At 52.2% G+C, this 17,754-nt stretch overlaps 1 protein-coding gene across 5 annotated transcripts in view; it reads right to left on the bottom strand.

Annotated features, from left to right (window-relative positions):
- The window catches only part of CTIF (cap binding complex dependent translation initiation factor), a 220,229-nt gene that overhangs the window by 75,864 nt on the left and 126,611 nt on the right, over nt 1–17,754 (bottom strand). The gene's annotated exons all lie outside the window — the stretch shown is intronic.

Here is a 17,754-nt window from a genome sequence, read left to right as displayed (position 1 = left end):
CACAGACCTGCATCTGATAACAACTATCCTGTTAACGACTTAAAAAAAAAATCCTCAACCAAGGACATGCTTAGAGAGAGGGAAGAGGAAAGAGAGAAACATCAATGTGAGAAACATCGATTGGTTACAGGGGCTCAGACCCACAACCCAGGTATGCGCGCTGACTGGGAGTAGAACTGGCAACCTTTCGGTGCCCGGGACGATGCTGCTCAACCAACTGAGCCACGCTGGCAGGGCTCCTGGTCATGACTGTGAACCATAATGACTCTTGCAAAGCTGTATCATTTGTTAAACAACTTTTTTGTTGTTGTTGTTGTTGACATTTTTACCCCCCAAACACAATTATAAAATATGCTATAAACAGTTGTTATAAACTGAACTGTGCTCCTCCCACCTCAGTTCATGTGTCAAAGCCCCAACCCCCAGAACCTCAGAAAGTGACTGTGTGTGAAGACAGGGCCTTCCTGAAGGCGATTCCATTAAAAGGAGGCTGTTAGGATGGAGCCCAATCCAATGTGACTATTGTCTTTATTTTCAGAATGTTTACTTATTGATTTGAGAGGGAGAGGGGGGTGGGGCGCTGAACCCCCCTGGAAGGACTCCTGATGGTTCCTGTTGTGTTTGGCACTGCCTGGCTGGTGGTTGCTGTGCTGTGCCACTTATTTATGCATTCACTGGTTGATTCCTGTACATACTCTAACCAGGGATCGAACCTGCAACTTGGTGGGAATGCTGCTCTAACCAAATGAGCTACCCGGCCAGGGCATGCTGTCGTCTTCCTAAGAGATTAGGACAGACGTGCTCATGCACAGAAGGAGGACCATGTGAGGACACAGCGAGAAGGTGGCCATCTGAAAGCTGAGAAGAGAGGCCTCAGAAGGAAACCAAACCTGCCGACATCTTGATCTTGGACTTCCAGCCCCCAGAACTGTGAGGAAATAAATTCCTATTGTTTAAGCCACTCAGACTATGGTAATATTGTTATGGCAACCCAAGCTGACAAACAGAGAAGTGATATTTAGCATAGTGACTTTATGGGAAGACAGGCTCACCGATATACTTGACACAATACTTGCTAAGCAGGGCATACCATATGGGACAAATTTGGGGTGTGTGCCACAGGGCAAGCCAAATATTTTGATTTGTGGATTGAAGGCAAGCGATTTGGGGGTGAGAATTTTGGTGATCTTTCCATCTTGTGCACAGGGATCTCCCGTCCCCGGAAGGCCTGTGTTCCATCTCCTTCTGTGCCATGGCTTTAGGTGAGTGCCGTTGGAGAACAAGATAACCACGAGCCTCTCAAAAGCTGTAAAGTCAGAAAGACGTTAACTTCTAAAATACGAGGCCCACACCGTCCTCTGGGACCTGCCTTGCATTGCATCTCATGAATGGATTACATTGATTCCCTTTCACATTATCATCACTGATATAAACTCAACTTGAATGTTCACCTGATAATTTTGCATCTGTGAAAATTTAGGGGTACTTTAGGCTGGGGTTGAACACCATTTTCCCATTAAAATGAATTAAAAAATATATATTTTTGATAACATTTTTTAAAACAGCTTTCTCGAAGTGGCAGGGTTTTCAGGGAAAATTAGTTGTTAAGGCAGAGACAGGCGTATGGTGTTCATTTTGTTCCCGCACAAATGATAAGTTATAATACACTGAGTACAGTAATTCCCCTTTGTCCGCCGAGGAGATATGCCGAGACCCCCAGGGGCTGCCTGAACCCTCTATACACTATGTGGCTCCCCCCCCCCCCCCCCCCCCGATTACATGGAACATTCTCACTTAAAGGAAGCACTTCCCGGCTTCTCTGTGGCATATCCAAATGGCCAGTGGCACTGTGCTTGCACTTTGGGGCATTAAGTAAAACAAGGGTGGCTTGAACACGAGCACGATGATACCATGCCAGTTGATCTGATAACCAAGGTGGCCACTAAGTGACTAAATGGTGGTGGGGGCACGGAACAGCGTGGAGACACGGAACAAAGGGGCGATTCATGTCCAGGGCGGGAGGGAGCGGTGGGATGGTGCGTGATTTCATCACGCTACTCAGAGTGGCGTGCAATTTAAAACGTATGAATTGTTTATTTCTGGAATTTTCCATTTATATTTTCAGACCAAGGTTGACCCTGGGTAACTGCAACTGTGGCAAGTGAGACCGTGGATAAGGGGGACTGCTGTATGAGAAGCAGACATCTGTATGGCTCTGGATGGAAATTGGACAGTTGGTTACAAAAGCCTCTATGACATGCAAACCACTGGGCCTTGGAATGGCAATTCCACTTGCGGCAATTTACAAAGGAAACAACCCAAGACGTGCATAGGGATGCAGGTACAAGGATGCTCCTAACAGCCATGCTTGTAGCAGCAAAGAAACAAGATGGAGTAATTAAGAACGTGTGAAGGAGTTCACTCTTGTTGATGGAAGAAAGCACGCGTTGCAATGTGTGCAGCACAAGTCCGTTTTTGTTTTTTTGTTTTTTTTTTGTAAGGCAAGTACTTATATGCATATAAAAATCTGAAAGGATACCTGCCAAAATGTTAAATGGTTTTCAAAATGAACATGCATTTATTTTTCTAAACTTTTTATATAGAGTCCCATGCAGTTGTAGGAAATATTGCAGAGAAATCTTTTATATCCTTTACCCCGTTTCTTTCCATGGAAATGTCTTGCAAAACTACAGTACAGTATTTTTGACATTGATACATTCAAGGTACAACACATTTCCATCACCACAAAGATCCTTCATCCCCCTCTTTAATGGTCACACTCGCTTCCCTCCCACTGCCCCTCCTTAGCCCCCAGGAACAACTCAACTAGTCTCATTTCTACAACGTTGTCATCTCTGGAATGTTACATAAATGGAATCAAAAGTCCATTGGGATTGACTTTGTCTACTCAGCATAATTCCTGGAAATTCGTCCACATGGCTGTGTACATCAACAGCTCATCCCTTTTCACTGCCAACTAGTATTCCATTGTGTGGATGTACCAGTGAGTTTAACCATTTACCCGTGGAAGGACAGCTGGCTATTTCCGGTTATTTGCTATTACACACAACGCTGCTAGGAACACACGTGTACAGGTTTCTGTGTGGACACAGTGTTTGTTTCTCTGGGATAAAATGGAGCCTGGGGGCACCACTGCTGGGCCCCAGGGTAGTTTACGACAATGTTGAACTGTGTCCCATCTGACATTCCGTCAGCAATGCAGGAGATGGCCCCTGGCATTCCTTGCTGGGTACTTTCTCAGCCCCACCCGGTCCCGCTTCTCCTTTCTGGACTCTAAGGACTGTTCATTCTTTTTCAGTCCATTTCTCTCTGTGGCTCAGACTGGATCGTTTCTATGGCTCTGCCTTCCAGGGCACCAGCTCTTCCCTGGCTTCCCTCTGAGCTGCTGCTGAGCCTATCCATTGTGTTAATTTAATTATTACATTTTCATTTGGTTCTTTGTTATATCTTCTTATTTCTTTGCCAAGGTCTATTTTTCACTTTGTTTGGAGTGTGTTCCTGATTTGTGCTTTGCAGCTTTTTGATGTTGGCTGCTTTGAAATCTTAGGTGATTCTAACATTTCTGTCATCTCAGTATTGATATCTATTGTCTCCTTTCATTCAACTGAGGTTTTTCTGGGCACAACAAGAGGTTTTCGGTTGAAACATGGACATCTTGGGTATTCTGCTGTGAGACTCTCATCCCGTCTCCTCTGACCCTGCTCTAGTGCTGGGAAGGGCTGTTCCGCCTTGTGGCTGCCAGGAGGGGGGCAGAGGTCAGGTTCTCCCTGGGCTTCCTCTGACACCCCAAGGGGTGGGAGTTCCGGATGCCCACAGGGTGTCTTGTTCACCCTTCTGGGGAGGAGGGCGGAGCCTCAGCCCCTCACTTGGCCTTTGCTGGCATGGATGGGGATGGAGTGAGTATTTCTGGGGCATTTGCCTGGAGCAGAGCAGCTATTGTCTAAATTTCCTGTCTTGTGACCGATGCCCCTTTCCTGGCCCTTCGGCTATGAAGGGCAGGTTTCTGTTTGGGCTTTTTGGGTCTGCCTGTGCTTATTGACATTTTGGGTTGCGGGCTTCTCTAGCTCCAAGTCTAGGATCTATGAGGCCAAGAGAAAAACTCAGGCCAGTCACTATCCTGTCATTCCTCAGGTGCCAAGGTCGCAGCCAGTTTGCCTTCTCTCCACCTTTCGGAGCCCTCTTACGCTTGTTTTGATAGGTAATGTCCAGGGGCTTTGTTGTCTGTATTATTTTAGTAATTTAAGAGTCATTATAGAAACATTTACAGCAGCCTTGTATGCTGAATGTGAGGCCTGCGTGGTATTTTCATCCATGTCTGGGTTCGATCTCAATGGGCTACTGCTTTAAGTTCCCGACGATGGTCAGTTTGATGGACGGCAGGGGAGGGCTCACCAGCGGGGACACCCAGGGAAGAGATGGGCCCCATCAGCAAAGCCAGCCACGGAGTCAGGCTCCTCCAAGGGATCACCACTGGCCGGGAGAGCAACTCCATGGCCCGCCGCCTCCCCAGGGCACCACTCGCCTGTGACTTTGGTGAATTCTCCCTACTTATATTCTTAAATTACTTTTAATTAATTGGCCCTTTCCCCTTTCGTTCTCTTTGTTCTTCGAGCAAGTGATTAATTTTTAAGCCCAGAGAAGCACTTTGGAAATTCCCTGGCAGATAATGCTTGATTCTTACAAGTTTTGTCATCCTTATTTAGAATTTCTGTGGTGCCTGCAGCTATGGCCCAAGAATGCCCCCAAGAGAGTGGCTGACCCGGCCCTTCCCAGCATTTGTCTCCAAACTGTCTGGGTTCCCAGTTCCCATACCAGGGATTTCCCTCTCTTCCTCAAATCTGCCCCCTCCCCCCAGTCAAACAGAACACAGCAAAACGTCCCTCTCCCTGGAGGAGGAAGGGTAATTTTTACATGGGGGGTGGGGGAGGTGGGAAGGTGGGGTGTTGTCAAGGCTCAGGAAAAATCCAGCTAGGTCTTTGCAAAGCTTCTGCTGTTTCTTCCAGGATTTTGTTGTTGTTGTTGGTGTGTGTGTGTGTGTGTGTGTGTGTGCTAGAATTCCATGTCCTCCTAGTTCAAAAGATCTTAGAGCCAGTTAGCCCTGTCAATACAGCAAAGACCAAGAATACCCAAGTGCTGGGCAATAGTAAGTCTTCTCAGACTCGCACTGGGCAGGCCAGACTGACCGAGTCAAACAGGAAGGCTGATATGGTGCCGGGCGATACAAAAGGTTAGCTGGGTGGCCCCTAGGAGAGTAGGAAAAAGCCAGATGCCATGGAGGCAAAGGGCACAAAACCTCTTCTCCCCTTTCCTCCTTCCTGCTCTAGGCCCTGCTTTGTTCTCTGTGGGCAGGCGGGTCAAGACCTTCTTCCCATTTTACAGATAAGCCAACTGAGGCTCAGTCAGGTTAAGTCTCACACCAGAGGGTCTTGCAGAGGCTCTCAGACGTGTGCCCAGCCTGTCAGCTCATCACGGCACCCAGTGCCCGCTCACTCTCACATCCAGCCCTCTTGGGAGAGAAAGACTGAATTACAGCTGACACCGGCTGTGGTGACAGCCCAGTGAGGCCTACATCCTTGACCTGGGAAAGGGCTGAGAGGGCCCAGCCCACTGGAACAGACTCGGGACTGGGCCTTGGTCCCTGACAACGGAGACCCAGGCTTCCCTGCTCTGGCCATTCACAAATATTTGTCGGCTGCCTGAGCTGCCAAAACCAGTTCCTTTCTCCGGTGTGTGCTGGCCTGGGCTTCGGCGGTACCTTCCTCCAGGGTCCAGCTGGCTGCTTCCCAGCAAACCTGTGGGTTTAGGTTTGGCCGGGCTGGGGAGACGCTGCCTTTGCTCCCAGCAGCTGGGCAAGGAAGGCGCACTCGGTGTCGGATACACAGACATGTGGGTCCATGTTTTGGAGACACATGGACATGCAGTCCTCAGCCCCACAAGCAAAAGAGGGGGTGGGGATCCAGCTCGCTGTCTGTCTATTATGTTCCAATCTCTCCAGGGAAGCTTTCTCTGGTGGCGGTGGGTGGGGGATGGCTTAAGAGATAAGATTAATATTCTACTTGTGCTACTGGTAACACCTGCTGTTAGGGAAATAATGCTCTTTTTATTGAGAATGGAAATTGTCAGTATGCCGTTTCCATCACTCATTTAGTTTATTCTTTCTTCTCTGGGTTCTGAAATCAGACGTCTTGTTTCACTCTTTCTTTTATTAAAAAAAAAAAAATTTCTGGGAACACCACAGCTGCATTTTGGGAGGTGGGTGTCGAGAGAATAACTTCAGATTTTGTTTTGAGAAATGATTTTAACAGCAGTCCAAATGCAGACAAACATCTCTCGGCTCATTTTTTATTTCATAATCGTTCCCAACTAGATATTCCGAGGGCCACCGACTTATTATGGTCCCCTCAAATGTCGGGCACTTTACCACATAATTTGTAGGTCTGCTTAACATTTTCTGAAAGCAAAATTCCTAGGGCAAGTGGTTTGAAAACTATTCCCGGGTTCATATTTCTTGCCTCCAGGAAAAGTGATGACTGCTTATTCGGGAGCTCCGGCGCCTCCGTTCCTGCCCACCTCCACACGCCCAGCACCCACCTTCCCCGCCCCAGCCACCTGACAGAGCGCCAGCAGAGGTGAGGCTCAGGTGCAGGCGCAGGTCGGAGGGGGGGGGGTGAAGGGGAAGAGGGGTCTGCTGAGCTTAGGGGGGCCCAGGATAAAGGCTGCCCGTCACCCCGGTTTGCAGAATGATGCTCACTGAGGGGAAGACACAGGGAAAAATGATTTCTCTCTTCAGGCAGCCAACCAAGGGGAACACGATACTGGCTCACCAGAGGGACAAGGATCAGAGCAGCTCAGATGAACTGAGCACCTACTCTGCGCCGGGGGCTGAATTAGATGATGGAAACCCGCTCAGAGCCCGGCTGGGCCGCTCATAGCTGGGAGGCTCGGGGGCATTTGCCTCTTTCCGTGTCAGTTCCCAGCTGTGCCGGCCCCACCTCAGGGGTGGCTGCGAGGGTTACCCGAGTGACAGCAGGGCAGTTTTCCAGATGGGAGAACAAAGGCTCAGAGAGGTTGCTTTGTTCCCCTGGGGCTGCCCAGCTAGTTCGCCGCACTCCCGTCCTAGCGCCCGGTCTGTGCCTGCACACGCAGGGAGGCCTGACAGCTCTCCGACTGGATTAACGGTGACTTGTCCGAGGTCTCAGCACTCCTAGGGGCACTGAGGGCATCACGGCAAAGCGCCGATGAGGGACCACATCGTGGCAGCACCATATGGGTGAGCTTTCTGGACGCCAGGCCCACGCCCCCCAGCGGGGTCTCGGGACGGTCCCAGGGGAGAGTGCCCTGTGCTTCAGAAAAACCCCTGCTGCCCCGGACAGTCAGCCCAGCTCTGGGCTCCCCTTTCACCTAGAGTCGGGCAGGAAATAATCCAAGACGGAGGCGTCTGCCAGCCAAGGCAAAAGTTCATGCGAGAGGTTCGGGGATTTCACTCGGGGCCGAAAGCTTTAGAAACCAGATGTTCACCTGGCCACGGGATGCTCTGGAACGGAAAAGAGGGGGTTGGAGCGGCACCCCTGTGCCCTGAACGCAGAGGGAAGACTTCTCACCAACTACTCAATGACGGCACCAGGGAGCACGAGGGGGAGGCTGGCCCGGTGATTCACTAACTCCACGTGTTCGGGACTCAGCTCTGCCTGGGGGTTACTCAGGTGGCCACGGGCTTGCCCAAGGCAACGCTCCGGGAGCCCTGCGAGGGAAGCCGGGGTGGCAGCCACGGAGCTGTGCGCTGTCCCTAAGGAGTCTCTCAACCACCTCTCCTAATCCCATACTGGCTTCAAGGCCCAGCTCTGCCCAGGAGCCTCCCAGCCCCTAGGACCCCCCACCTCACCCCACCTTCAATTCCGCATGGGACCTCCCTAGTCTCTGCCACAGCCAGACAGCCTGGTGTGCTCCTCACGTAAGCCCTTACAGCACCCGTTCCCATGGGATGAGGCAGAACCTTCTCTCAATCTCCCTGGGGTCTGGCATGGGGCCGGGCACTCATTCCTGCCTCAAGCGAGCCCGGAAACATACCAGGCCCTGGGGACCCAGCGCTGACTCAGACACAGGGCTGTGCCCTCATGGAGCTTAGAATCCATTGGAAGAGGCAGATGCTGATCCGTTAATCCCAGAAACGGTATCTGGCCACAACCAGGGATAGGAGTCATGGAGGAAAGGAAGCAGAGAGCAGCACAGGGGTTGTCTGCCCTAGTCTGGTCTCGAGCAGGATCAGCTACTTCACGTGCGGCACTCAGTGCAAAATAAAACGTAGGCCTCTTATCTGAACACCATTAAGAATTCCAGGACAGCCGCGGCAGCACGCACCCCTGACGCCAGCCCTGGCTAAGGGGGCTGCCAGGGGGAACAGGACCGGACCTGAGATCACGAGAACTAAAAGCAGGCCAACGTGTACGGGGCACTACCCATGCGCCAGGCACGGCTCTCGGAGAGGGAGACGGTTGCTAGCCTGCTTTATAGTGAGGCCAGCGAAGCACAGGCAGGGTAGGGACTTGCCCAAGGCCACACAGCCTGCAAGAGGCAGAGCATGGATTTGAATGAAGATTCTGGTCTTAGCCTGTGTGCCCTGAACTCTCTCGCCCCACAATGGTTGAGGCCTGTTTGTTCCAGGGTCTCCGGGGCCTGGGGCAGCCTGCACTCCTGGCGGAGCCACTGCGACCAAGTTCAGAGGAGCCCAGGCCTTGGCGAAAGCCTGTGGGGGGAGGGGCTGCGGGCTGGCAGCTGGGGCTGGATCTGCGGAAGCAGAGGCCGCGGGCTGGGCTGAGGGCACGGGGCGCGGGGAAGCTGGGCCGTGGGAGGGAAGCCTGGGAGGGCCTGGACGGAGCTCTGTGTCGGGGTTTGGAAATCCGGCCTTGCTGCCTTGGCTCCGTGGCGTCTGGGGCAAACCACAGAACCACGTGTGGCCCTCGGGTTTCCATCGCGCTGGGAATGATCCTGCCCCTCCCTACGGCCTGCCAGTTCCTGTGGTGGGGCTTGTGGGCAGGGCTGCGGGTGGGGCTGAGTTTTCGGGTGGCCCCCTGGCTCTGGGGCCGCGCGCTGGAGGAGGGGAGCAGGCGCCACAGGCCCTGGCTACTACCTTCCTCCATCTTGCAGCGCGGCAGGCCCTGGGGAAACAGCTTTCTTTGGGGAACTGGATGGGCTCAGCCTCACTCATTTCCAAGGCCCTCCTCGCCACCCCAGTGGCAAAGCCAGGGCTCTTACCCACCTTGCTCAGCACCAATTTGCTGGGTGGTTTGCCAAAACCACCCAACACACCCCAAGTCTCAGTATTCCTACCTGCAGGATGGGAATACCTCGCCCCCACTCACGGTGTTCCTTCAGCAGGGAGGGTCCCACATTCTCCACATCCTGCCTGGGCCACAGGGCCGGTCTGGCTACCATACAACGAAGCCCTGGAGAGCCTTTGGGGGACAAAGGCACCTCCACGGAGAGGCATTATTTCTGCTCCAGGGTGAACCAGGCATTCCAAGAATCCCTGGCCTCCTGTGTTGGGAGGCGGCCGTGATGTCATGGGAAGAGCACGCGGCTGCCCCGGTGGCGTGTTCCCAGGGGAAGGCCCTCACCCTTCCACCTGGCCCGGCCAAGCCTGCCGTCCCCAGGTCCGGCCTGTGGACCCTCAGTGCAGCCTGCCGGCGAGGCCGGGCATCCGCCGAGCTCTGTGTCCACCAGGGCGCTCTCAGAGCCCGTGGCCACGGCCACGGACGCAGGTCAGCCTCAGCTGGGATGCGGGCGTTTCCATGTGAATCAACTCCAGGAAGCCAAATCTGGCTGTGCCACCCTTCTGGAGCCTTGAGATTCTGCTGGCTCCCACCCACTGTTCCTAAAGAACCGAGGACGCCCCCAGCCCCGGGTGTGAATCTGCCCCACCGCGCTGCCGCCTCCCACCGCCCCTTGCTGCCTGGAATACAGGTGGTCTCAGCACAAACTGCCGGGTGTTTACCACGAGGCGACACCCTGTCACAGTTCAAGGCGCAGAGGTAGGAGCTCGGCCACTGGGGTTCAAACCCCGGCTCTGCACGTCTAGCTGAGCAACGCTGAGCAAGTTCCTTAACCTCTCTGGGACTTCGCTTCTTCGTCTGCAGAACGGGGACAAATGGAGTGCCCGTGTCACAGGGCTCTGGCGTGTTTGAAAGGAGTGGACGTAAATGTTGTTTTGGTGTCTGGTTGTAGCGATATGACATTGTGGGTTTTCCTAACAGTACGGGATCAGTCCATCTGCGCCTCGGAGGAAGGGGTGAGCAGCAGCACACCCACAGCACAGGTCAGGAGCCTGAGCTGCGGGGAGACGGGCTATTTCAAATGTTAGGTATCAAGGAAGAGACCCCAGGATGCCCAGCTCCTGGTTTCCGCTCTCATTTTGGCCTCTAAGGGCCACCTTTTGGACATAGTTTCTCACCATGCAAGTGTTCATTGCTAAGTGCTCACTGCCATCCTCCCAAGGGAAACACTGCCCACGGGGTCCTTACACCTCCAGTGACTTCCTTTACTCCAGCCTGAAGCCTGGCCATTAGCATCTACCCCAGAGGGCCAGTAGGCGGGGGCTGGCCCCATAGGAACCAGCCTTTTCTCCTCACCTGTCTCCATGCAGCGGAACAGCCCTCACACTGGAGCAGGCGGGACAAAGAGGAAAGGGGACGGAGAGGGAGTACCGTGAGAGTTTTAGATCCCGGGTGTGACCGACTGTCCAATGGCTGAGGCCTTCAGAGCTGTGTGGGAAGGAAGGCCAGGGGCTAGCCTGAGTTCACCAAATGGAGGCCCTTCCTCAGAGCGGGAGCTGCGGGACCGTCTGGGAATGTGCTGAGTTCCCTGTCGCCAGAGGCGTCCAATCACTGACCAACAGTTAGTTCTGGGGACCTCCTATGCCTCATCTGCCCATTTTTGCAATCGGCACCTCCTCCAGGAAGCCCTCCTGGGTCTCAGAAGTGCTCTCACGAGTTCTCACCTGGAGAGGCAGCATGATGCAGTCAGTAACAACTTGGGAATCGGACACACCTAGGTTCAAACCCTGGTTCTGTCCAAGTCTGGCTGGTTGGTCTTGGACAAGTTGCCTAACTTCTCTGCTCCTCAGTTGTTGCATCCATCAAATGGACCTCATGACTGGAACGTAAATGAGGGGTAGACCTGAAAGGGTTGAGCCTATTTGTACCTCTGCCTTGGCTGGTCCTGAGGGACTCCCGGGAAACTGAAGGAAACACAGCTCCATGATGGGAAGCAGAGGGTCCAGGGCGGCCCCTGAGCTGGTTCGGCTTTGTGGGCAGCAAAGCAGCGCCAATCTTCCAGGCTCTCCGGGGAAATGCTGTCGGCTGCCGCCCGTACCAGCCCATCAGCCATCACATCCCCGCCACCTCCTGGGACAGCCTCCTCCCTCCCAACTTCATTACTGACAGGTCTGCTCTGTCCCTGAAGGGCCATTTTTCCATCCCGGGAAGGAGAGGAAATGTGAAATGGAGTTAGTTGGAGCCGGGCCTCCCTCGGGTCCCATTTTTCAGCCAGGGCTGGTGGAACTGACAAGTCTATGGCGAGACGTTACGGCAGACGGAGAGCCACTCAACAGCTTCATGCACGTCGGGGACCCCGCCTCCGCCCAGCCGTCTCGGGACACGGCTGCCCAGCAGATGGGTTCTTGGGCTGGAATCTTCCAAAGAGCAAGGAGGATTGTAGCCGAGTGCTGCAGCCTTCACACTGCACACCAGAAACATCAATCTGCTAGGCTCTGTCTCTATGTCCAGGGATGGTCAGCCAGGCACCGGGACCTCCTCTTCCTGGCTCCCCAATGCTGGGGTCCTGAGGCCTAGAGCAAGGAGTTTAAAACCAACCAGAGACCCTCTCTGACAACGGGACGACCACCAGTAAAACTGAAAGAAATGGCGGAACTAGAAAATCATTTGGCAACTGTCGTCATCCTAACTGTTTCAAGCAAGAGACGTCAACGGGAGCCAGTGGGGTGAAAGTTGGAGAAAAACAGAATGTTGGCACGGTCTCAAAGCATCTCCCCACAAGCTATTTCTTCATTACCGAGGGGGATCTCGCAACTTTACAGTGGAGAACCTTGGCAGGCGCTGCCTTCACCACGCCATCAAAGCCAACATCACCGGTCAGGAGGCGGAAAAGCAGCGTGGTTCTCCCGATGGGAGGCCCGAGAAGGCACGGCCTCACCCGCCTCACCCGCCTCACCATGAGGACACATCAGAGAAAGCCAAACTGCGGAAACCCCCACTAACTGGCCCCTCCTTAAAAAAGGCAAAGCTATGAAATACCCGGACTTGGGAACTGTCTCTACCCCCTCCCCCCCCTTGAAAAAAACTGAAGACACACGAGGCCGAGGAGGAGAAGGCCCAAGAGCAGATAACAGCATTGTATGTGCTACTGGTTTTGATCATTGCGATGATGAAAAAAAAAAGTCTTTCTAAAGAAACACGCTGTGAAGTCTTTAGCAGTGAAAAGGCATCATTTCAGCAACTTGCTCTCAAACAGCAGAAAAGTATATGAGACAGAGAAAGAGAAAGCAAATGTCTGTTAATATTTGAGGAATCTGGGTGAAGGATATATGGGGGGGAAATTTTTTTTTTTTTGTACTATCCTTGCAGCTTTTCTGTGAGTCTCAAATTCAGTTAATAAAATAAAGTTTTAAAGAAATGAGTAGAAGTTTTTGAGAAGGGGAGAAATGGAGAGGACATTCCAGAGGTAACACCAGACTTAACAAAGGCGTGGAGGCCATTTTCTCATCATTTTCTTATGTACCAGGTGGCCAAACAATATGCAGAAAACGGACCACAGAACAGCCTGCTTCCCGAGCAGCAGGTACGTCTACAGACCCCGGACCACGGGGCGACCCCACCAGAGGTGCACACAGAGCTCACTGAACGTTTTTTGTCCTCACGACCCTCAGAAAGTCCTTAGTGGAACTCAAACATGTGAGCACAACCTGCAGGACAGTCAGACCCTGCATCCCGGGGACACAGGCCTGGCGGACCCCGTGCGCCACCCGTCATACACAAGTTCTCAGACAAAACTCGCGAGGTTGAGCTTCACAAGGCAAGACTCCGTTCCCTGGTGAGGGCCTGTATGACACCCACCAGGAGACCCCACTCCTCCATGAGGGGCATCAGGAACGTTTTTTATTCTTCTTTTAACATCTGTGGAAACCGAGGCAGTGCAGGGAGCTAGTCACAGCTTTGCTGAACTTTTGCAGTCCTGAGAACTCCTGTCACAGCAATATACAGGGTGGGGCAAAAGTAGGTTTTCAGTTGTGAGGATGCCAATCACAGAATTTGTGCTTGTGTTATCATTTGTTAAACATTGTACTATTTTCCTTACGAACAACCGTCAACCTACTTTTGCCCTACCCTGTACCATCTTTCAAACACCCTTAGGAATTAAAAACCTAGTTTGCCCCTTTCAATGATACACAATAAAGAAGTTATTTTATGGAAAACACGGTTTTTTAGATTGACATGTTATTGGGAGCAAATTATAAGGTTCATGTTTAATATGATCTTTAAGAACATCCATGAATAAAGGCAAAATTTGCCCTCCCCACCCCCTTATCAAGTGATGCCTTCTCCTTGACTTACTGTAAATGAGTTATGAAAGCAAAAGCATGCTTTCCTACAAAGACATTTGAAAATGACATCTCACCATTACATTGTGGCTTTGGGTCCAGCCACGCACTTACACGTAGGCTAGCATTTGACTATATAAGGCAGAGAAAGAAACCAAAAGCAAAGACGGATCTCATGGCCCACTGTTGGGAATTCTTGTATTTTATGTTTATTTGATTTTTAAAAATAAAAATCAACTGGCTTGTTTTTGCAATTTTCTTGCTTTGTTTCTAAATGATGAGACCCGAGAATTTTCAGGAAGCGCTCGCAATCACTTCTGCCCAAATAGCAGGGTGGAGGGTGGAGGGTCCTGACTCCCTGTGAACAGAAGGGGATGGCCCCCTCCACCCCGGCTCAGTCTCTCTTCAGCCCGGGGAGTGGGCTTCCCCCCCCACTCCCAACCCCGTGCTCCAACCAGATGAATGTTTGCTTGGATCCGGGTGGAGCACCGAGGCAAATGTGCAGATTTATTACCACTTGTATGTTCCTCATGAGCCAGCCTTTTAATATCAGGGTTCCTTAATGCTTCCTGCTCTAACCAACTGTCCATTAGGGGTAAAAATTAAATATTTGCCCAAGGATAAAAATAATTCCAAACTGCGTAATGGTCAAAACCACCGAAGTGGCTGATGGGCTGGCCAAGGGCTGAGTCTCGGGGTGCTCACTCCACCCACGTGGGCAGGGTCTATACTGCGGGTTTCTAAAGGTGAAAAGATACCTGTGGTGGTGGTGGTGGTGGTGGTGGTGGTGGTGGTGGGGAATGGTGGGGTGGAGTGGGGGTGAGTGGTAAGAAACTGACTCGGATTCAAATCAGGACCCTGTCACCTCCTTACTGCGTGCCTCCGTTTCCCACTTGGGAAATGATAATAAGGATATTGCTAAAGTTCTGGGGTTTCAATGAGCTTCACTTGGCCAGTGCCTGACACAGAGCAAGGGCTGGGGGAGGAACTGCCACCACTGCTGACGTTGCTTTACTGGGGAAACAGCAGCAGGGCTCTGGGTGCAGTGCTCCGGGGGCCCTCCCACCCACCCCTGTGTGTCATGAAAACACCTCTCTGGGCCTAGTTATTATTATTATTATTATTATTATTATTATTATTATTATAAAAACAACAGCACAACAACTACTATAATAACGAAAGGCACTGGACTGGCACTTTCTATGCCCGAGGCACTACTCTAAGAACACAGATCGTCTGATTCAATCATGCCCACAACTCTGTGGGGTAGACAGCATCATCACTGTCCTCATGTTCAAAGCCGAGGACACAGGCACAGGAGGTTCAGGGGCTTGCCCAGGTCACGCAGCTAGGAAGCGGACGCTGGGAGAGGCCAGGCTATTCTCCCAGCCTTGGCAGAGGTGGGGGCTCGACGGAACGATCACTCGCCATCTGCTGAGCTCTCACAGCGAAATATTTCTGCAACGCGTGAGTAGTCTCTTCATGGTCTGTCTGTAGCTGCCCTGGGCTTCCAACTGACCACAGTGGGAGGGAGCGGGTGGCTGAGCCCACCCTTTTCTGAAGCCTGAATTGCTCCGCTCTCTGGGGACACAAACAGTCACGGCCAAAGGCGAGCCCCCGAGTGGCCAGGACACCCTGACTGGTGGCGATAAAACCCTTCCCACTCCTGGTCACCCAGCCACACAAGCTATGGGGCCTCCTGGATAGACACCCGTCTCAGCAGCACGCCTGCCTTCCAGGGGCAGCAAAAAGGTTAGTTTTAATCTCAATTTAACTTTTACTTATAATTATTATGTGAAATGTTTACATGGTTTCCAAGCCAAATCTGCACAACACGGTGTCCAGTGATATCTGCCTTCTCCCCCCTAGAAACAACCACTTTATTGATTTTATGGCTTATTCATCCATTCATTATCATTTATAAAACATTATTTTTTCTTGCCCAAGCCGGTTTGGCTCAGTGCATAGAGCGTTGGTCTGTGGACTGAAGGGTCCTTGGTTCAATTCCGGTCAAGGGAATAAATTTGGGTTGCAGGATTGATCCTCAGTAGTGGGCGTGCAGGAGGCAGCCGATCAATGATTCTCTCTCATCACTGATGTTTCTATCTCTCTCTCTCCCTCTCCCTTCTCCTCTAAAATCAATAAAAACATATTTTAAACAATTATTTTTTTAAGTATAGTTTGTAAACAATCTTATATTGGTTATATTAGTTTCAGGTTTCTACAATACAGTGATTCAACATGTTTATACCTTATAATGTGATCACCCCACTAATTCTAGTAATCAATTATCTCACTTTGTAAACTTATCACAATGTTACTGAAAATATTCCCTTTCCCTTTTTACAACCCTCCCCCCCTTTTTCAGATAATCATCCTGACGTCTCTGTTTCTCATTATCTTTAATATAATATGAAAATATCTTGACATCTGTCTTTCTAGGGAGAAATGATAGCATACTACACATTCTTTTTCCACTCTCCTTTCTTCTTTTCCAGGTAGTATTATCTGAGGTCATTAGTTTCTCTCCGCTTTTTATTTGCAGTGGTGGATTTTTTTTCTTCCCTCCGGGTAGGGGGCCAACATTCCCTGGAATTCCATGTGCAGAAGCCGACAAAGAATGGCTTGTTCCGGGCTCTCTTCCCGTTCTGAACGTCTAAAACTCCCTGATTCCCGGTGACAGGTCGGGGCCTTGTCAAGTGCTAGAAGCATCACGATGGAGCGGAGACCCAGGTTACAGCCCGGCTCTGCCAAGGTCAAATGTTTAACCTTGGGGAGCCCAATCCTGATGCAAAACGAGAAGCCGTGGAGTGGTTGCTGCAGGTCTCTAGGAGCAGCGCGTGTGGAGGCTGTCTGCAGCCTGTTCTTGACAAAGCCAAGGAAGCAGCCAACCCCCTTCCTGGGGGAAAGCGATAAAGATACAGCCTCACACCCATCATGGCTTCTGCTCACACGGCTCAGGGCTGCTGGGTTCCGTGGAGCCACACGGGGGTCATGGAGACAGCTGTGCACAGGAGGCAGGAGTGAGCATGCAAGCGGCAGGGAGCAGCCAGTTGAGCAGGTACAGTTAGTTGTAGGGGGTCCCAGAGGCCAGTGGAGTGGAGGAGCAAGCGCATCGAGCCCGAGGTGGGCGATACGCTTCCTGCCCGAGGCTTGACCCAGCCACCTCCCTCAGGAGGCGGGTCTGGAGCCTGGGGGCCCAGTGGATGGAGTGGTGCAGGGCTGGAAGGTTCCTGGGGCATGAGGGTTGCTTTTAATCCTTTTTCCATGGAGGATATTTCCGGTCTGGAGCCACCCATTCTATATGTTTTTCCTTCTCTCCCCAAATCCCCAAACACAAATCACACATGGAGAGGCAAGAGGCCAGGAAAGAAATATGCCGAGAAGAAAAATCTCTGGAAGAACCAGAAAGAGCAGCACTCTGAGCCACCCCAAAGTGGCAGCCTGGGTGGAGCTTGCACTGAGCAAGGCATCATACATTCCAGCCCTAAGTCCTCCCAGAGCCTCCATCCAGCGTGGCCTTCCCTCGTGCAGCTGGAGGCAGCGGCTGGCACTCCGGAGACTTGTGGGACCTGCTGAGGGGCCCCGGAGCGTGTCACGAGCAGGGTGGCTAGCTGCAGAGCCCGGAGGGGCGCAGGCATCCATCCAACCCCCTTCACCTTCCTACCCAGACGTGAAGGACATCATCACTAGGCTCATGAACCACAGCCCCTGGGGGCCAGCCAGGAAGGAGCATGGGAGGGGACTCCACTTGCTGCACTGACCGGGTCTTGACTCAGTGTGTCTTGGAAGGAAGAAGATGAGGTCTGAACGTTCCCACCCAGGGGCGGCTTGGTAATTGCAGGTTTTCATAAACTCCGGGAGGAACGGTGGAGAGAGAAGCTGGGGAAAAGGCTTCGTGGCAATCATTCCCAGGAACAAGGCTGTCCTAACCACCAGACCACCCTGGTGTGCCCGCTTCCCTCCACTCCCAAGGTCACTGGGGGCCCAGCCTCCCCCAGAGCCTCCATTCTCCCTCCACAAGCGGGCAGAGGTGTTCCTGTGTCCGCCCCATCCATGGCCGGGCTCCGGGGAGGACCTGGGAGAAATGGGAGCATCCACCCCTCTCACCAGCCCTACGT

Source organism: Pipistrellus kuhlii, unplaced genomic scaffold (assembly GCF_014108245.1).
Source record: "Pipistrellus kuhlii isolate mPipKuh1 unplaced genomic scaffold, mPipKuh1.p scaffold_m20_p_6, whole genome shotgun sequence".
NCBI lineage: Eukaryota > Metazoa > Chordata > Mammalia > Chiroptera > Vespertilionidae > Pipistrellus > Pipistrellus kuhlii.
Note: the sequence above shows the minus strand (reverse complement) of the source record. Positions and strands in the feature narration are given on the sequence as shown.